Source organism: Choloepus didactylus, chromosome 2, assembly GCF_015220235.1.
Source record: "Choloepus didactylus isolate mChoDid1 chromosome 2, mChoDid1.pri, whole genome shotgun sequence".
Lineage (NCBI taxonomy): Eukaryota > Metazoa > Chordata > Mammalia > Pilosa > Megalonychidae > Choloepus > Choloepus didactylus.
The window spans coordinates 37437148-37442720 of NC_051308.1; the positions used below are offsets into that span (position 1 = coordinate 37437148).

At 44.2% G+C, this 5573-nt stretch overlaps 1 non-coding gene across 1 annotated transcript; it reads right to left on the minus strand.

Annotated features, from left to right (window-relative positions):
* Positions 1-233: 233 nt before the first annotated feature.
* Positions 234-306, minus strand: TRNAT-UGU. Its single transcript has one exon. It is a non-coding gene; the product is annotated as a tRNA-Thr (tRNA).
* Positions 307-5573: the final 5267 nt, after the last annotated feature.

A 5573-nucleotide genomic window follows, 5' to 3' on the forward strand; every position in this document is an offset into this window, starting at 1 on the left:
TGCTGGACCCACTGAGGACAGCTTTTTTCCTTTTTCCTGCTCTTCCTCGGGTTTCCAGGATGTTCTCTTCCGGGTCACCTATATAGCACATTAAGGGTTTACGTCATCTGCATGTTACTGAGGAGTAGCTTTTAATTCTGCAAGAAGTAACGTTTTCAGAAATCATTTTTTCATTTTGTGGTCTTTAGTCTGATTAATTGGGGTGGCTTTTAAAAAAAACAGCAACTTAGAGAAGGCCCCAGCGAGGATCGAACTCGCGACCCCTGGTTTACAAGACCAGTGCTCTAACCACTGAGCTATGGAGCCTACTTTTTCCTATTTGCTGCCTAGTTCAAAGACATTGAAAATGTCATTGCTTTAGCTGGCATGCTGAGACCTAACCATATACGGCTATCATCAATAATAGTTATAAAGACTATGAAATGCCAGAGAAAAACGCTTACAAAGACTATGAAATGCCAGAGAAAAACGCTTACAACATGATAAGTGGGAAAAAAACCTATTCACTATTAGTTTATACTCAAACAATACACTAAATGATAGCTATTCTATGGACAAGGGCTGGAAGGAAAAATGCAAAAATAAAATCAAGTCGTGATCATAGTATTATGGGTGATATGTTCACTGCCTTAAAAGGTCCTACTATCTTGTTTCTATGATAAATTGTATCAAGTTTGATGCTTATAGGGATGTTATGGGGTGTCTTTGGTTCTAATATATTCAATTATTGCATATTGATAAATTGATTCAACAAATATTTATTGAGTACTCACATAATGCTAGACATTGGAGATAGAGTAAAGAAGTAAAGCTCTCTCCCTGCTCTTTTTAAATAATCTGGAGCAGGAACTATGCCTCAACCACTTTTGTTTAACCAGCTACTTACTGGAGGATTGAAGTTATGGCTCCAGCGTGCTCTTTTACTACATGAACAATAGATTGGAGACTGTGCTCCCCAGCAGTCTGTAGGCCACTCTCCCTTACTTCCTTCAGGTTTCAGCTCAGGTGTCATCTTCTCCATGAGCCTTTCCTGACCCTCTATTTGAAGCTACACCATCTTTCTTGGCCTGCCCTTTTTACCACATACTGCTCAGCTTTCTTTCATACTGGATAATGTACTTATCATATTCATTGTTCTTTTCCTGTCTCTCCTGTTAGAATGTCAGTTCTTAGAGGGCAGGATTTTTATCTGTTTTATTTTCTGCGGTATTCCCAGCACCTAGAATAGTATCCTGCACATGGCAGGTGCTAAATAAATGTTGAATGAATGACATGTACGATGATGTCAGTTTATAAGCCAGGAGAAATCAGGGAAGTTCTTGGGGAGATGTTTCCTTGGCCTATGTTTTGGTTTGCTAAAGCTGCTGGGATGCAATATACCAGAAATGGGTTGGCTTTTACAATGCGGATTTATTAACATGCAATTTACAGTTCTAAGTCTGTGAAATGTCAAATTAAGGCAGCAACAGGACAACACCGTCTCTGAAAAAAAGGCCACTGGCATCTGGAACACCTCTGTCACATGGGAGGGCACATGGCTAGTGTCTGCTGGTCCTTCGCTCCGGGGTCCTTCGCTTTCAGCTTCTGGCTTCAGTGGCTTCCTCTCTGAGTGTCTGTGGGTCCTTTCTTAGCTTCTCTGGGGCTTTTTCTCCCTAAGCTCTCTCAGCTTCTTTTGTCCTTTATCCTTTCATAAAGGACTCCAGTAAAAGGATTAAGACCCACCTTGAATGGGCTGGATCGCATCTCACTGAAAGAACCTAACCAAAAGGTCCCATCAACAATAAGTCTGCACCCACAGGAATGGATTACAAGAACATGGCCCTTTTCCTAGGGTACATGACAGTTTCAAACCAGCACAGCCTATCTGGTTTTCTCCTTGTCCTGCTGCCCCTGCACATTGTTCTGAGACATACTGTCCTAATCCAGGGCTCTTCACTCCTCTGCTCCTTGTTTGCAGGGCATTGCAAAGAAGCCTGTGGAGTTTCCCTCATAGCTTTGGGGCTTCTTATTGTACTCTGGAAAGGCCAAACTCCTCAGCATATTCACATTTTTCCTCTTTCCCATTCTAACCCAGCAAGTGCATTCATTTCTTACCTTACAAGGTTCCCTCTGCCGGAAACATCTTTGTCTAATTATAATGGCTCATGTAGTCTTGCCAAGTGCCATCTAGAGCTGGGTTAATTTCCGTCTTGGAGCTGAGTTTGAGGAGGCCGGACAGTTAAGGCAGGACCAGAATCAGAGCCTGGATTTCCCTCCTTCTGTGCCCTTAACCCTGCACTGCTTCCTGCAAACCAGTGCACACCAGAGATTTTTCTCGTGGCCCCCAGGACTGGTATAACATATTCTGCCGGCAGGGGGAGGTGGGATGAGAGAGAAAAATGGAACCTCTCTTCTGCTTAATTCAAACTTTTGAATTGTGTTTAAACAGTCTATCTAGGAGAAAGGAAACGAGGAAAGAAAGATGAGGGTAGACATCCTACAAAGGGTTTAATTTGCTTGAAGTAGCATGGTGTTAAAACAAAAAGTCTGGGAGGCCTTTGTGTTTAATTGTGTGTCCCTTCCTCCTTCTCCTTTCCCCCTGCTCAAGCCCTAGCTCAAGCCTTTCACCACTTGTACAATGAAAAGGATGATTTTGGCTCTGTCTATCTCAGGCTATTTTGGGGGATTAAACACAATAATGAACTTGAAAGTACCAGTAAATTGTGAAGGCCCAGAAACCAACATGGAAGGGACTTTTTTCATCGGCTGAGCGTTTCCTTCTAGGCTACAGTCAACCCTGAGGAGAGACCCTCCTGGGGGGATAGATTCCAGCTTCCTGCACTGAGCCCAACTTGGGTAGTGGGAGAGAAGGAGATAGAAAATAGTAAATCCCAGCCATGTTCCTTGGCTGTTCTGTGTGTTAAGGGAACCTCTTTTGCTATGAGGCCACCTTTTCCTTTCTCCCCTTCCTGGGGTCTTCCTTTCTAGAATCCTTGCAGCCCTGAATGGTCAGCTGCTGAGAGTGGGGGAGAAGCAGGGACTCTCCAGCTCTCCTCTGAATCACTGTCCAGCGTCCTCTCCTCCCCGGGAGCAGGCGGGACACTGTCCTGTCCACAGTCAGCCTCCCGGTCGCAGGGTGAGCGGAGGAGGGGGCCTCTGAGCCCCTGTAGTCTAGTCTATCATTTTGAAGACGAGGAAGCTGTGGTTTAGTGAGGCGAAGAGACTTGAGATCATGCAGTGAAATAATTGTAGAAGCCAGAGTTAAGACCTGGGTTTCTGGGCTTCCCCATAGTTTTTGTTTTCTATTCTGGGATTTGGTCAAAGAAAAAAAAAAAAATTCCACAAAACAAAACCCCACAAACATACAAAACCTAGCCAAACAAACAATAGCAGAGGGGACAGGGAGTTTCTGAATTTGTCTAAGAGAACATCGGGTCTTCAGTGGGAACCCAGAGGGGAAGGATAGGAAGGAAGGGAGGCAGAGTGTCTTCCCTTGGGTCTGGTACCCACCCCACACCCACCAGAGGGAACAGGAACCCCTGGGAGCAACCCCCAGAGCACAGGGCACAAAGAGAAGGAGGAGAAACTGCCAAAGGGGTCCAGAGAGTGTAGGCAGGACGCAGGCAGGAAGTAAAGGACGTCACACACTTTAGTGTTAACCCAACACAAATTCACGTGGGAAGTGGTAAAATGTGGATCTATGCTTCAGGGAACATAGACATACTTTTTTGGAGGTGTAGGAGATTCAAAATGAGCAAGACATGTGTGATCCCCACCTTCAAGAGGCTTTCCATTTAGAGAAGAGGGGTAAACACCTAGGTGCAATGTTCTTAGAGCCCAGACATGACCCCAGCAGCCTCAGCTCTGCCCACTGCTCCCTGGGATCGGTGGGGAAGATCCGAGGACACAGGATGGGCTCAGAACCCTGGATTCTGGGGCCAGGACTCCAGTTCCAGCTGCTCGGCTCTTCCCTTTGGCCTGGATCCCTGGTGGAAGGGGCTGCAGCATCCTCTAGAATCACTCAGGCACACAACCCTTCTCATCACCCCAAATGGGCAAGCCCTAGGGCAGCTGTGTATCAATAGTGTGTGCCTCCCTGCCCAATGTGGGCCCAATGGAATACACCCACTTATTAAAGACATTGTAATAAAAATTTACCTCCTGGATTTTGGCCCTAGCTCACACCAGACAACCCTCGCTTGGGTATGTTTTTATTTATTTATTTTAAATTCAGTTTTATTGAGATATATTCACATACCATACAATCATCCATGGTGACAATCAGCTGTTCAGTATCATCATATAGTTGTGCATTCATCTCTCCAATCTATTTTTTGTTTGTTTGTTTTTGTTTTTTTCCCAATCTATTTTTGAACATTTTCCTTATACCAGAAAGAATCAGAATAAAAATAAACAATAAAAATAAAAAAGAACACCCAAATCATCCCCCCCATCCCACCCTATTTTTCATTTAGTTTTTGTCCCCACGTTTCTACTCATCCATCTATACACTGGATAAAGGGAGTGTGATCCACAAGGTTTTCACAATCACACTGTCACCCCTTGTAATCTACATTGTTATACAATCGTCTTCAAGAGTCAAGGCTACTGGGTTGGAGTTTGGTAGTTTCTGGTACTTTTAGCTATTCCAATACAATAAAACTTAAAAAGTATTATCTATATAGTGTGTAAGCATGTCCACCAGAGTGACCTCTCGACTCCATTTGAAATCTCTCAACCACTGAAGCTTTATTTTGTTTCTTTTCGCATCCCCCTTTTGGTCAAGATGTTCTCAATCCCACAATGCCAGGTCCAGATTCATCCCCGGTAGTCATATCCTGCATTGCCAGGGAGATTTACTCCCCTGGGAGTCAGATCCCACGTAGTGGGGAGGGCAGTGAGATCATCCTCCAAGGTGGCTTAGTTAGAGAGAGGGGGCCACATCTGAGCAACAAAGAGGCACCCAGGGGGAGACTCTTAGGCACAATTATAAGCAGGTTTAACCTCTCCTTTGCAGTACAAGCTTCATAGGGGCAAGCCCCAAGACAGAGGGCTCAGCAGGTCAAGCTGTCAGTCCCTAGTGTTTGTGAGAACATCAGCAATAATCCAGGTGAGGAAGTCCAACACCTCCGCATCCTCCCCCAGCTCCTCAGGGGGGCTCCGAATACATACTTGTATTCTCCACCCAAATTACTTTGGATGTGTTGCTATTTCACTCTAACCTTTACAGACCTACCATATCTCACTTCCTATTCCAAGTTCCATGTAATTGTGGTGTTTGAACAAACAGACTGTAGAAGTTATATTGTTTAGAAAATATAGATCCTACACCAAATAAACATTTCTTCCCTTGGTCTCACATGGAAGTTGAAGTTTTAACACACAGTCAGTTTCAATCTTTACCCTTTGGCCCGATTTGCCCTATTCTTAACCATTCATATCTCTAATTGAATTTTAGGCTCTTTTTCAGCTTTTTTTTTTTTTTCTAACAGTTGCCGTATGTGTTAATACTGACATTCGTATCTGCTGAGTTCTAGCTCTGAGTTTCAGGTGTCACACAGGTACCCAATGTTCCAGAGACCAATCAGGTTATA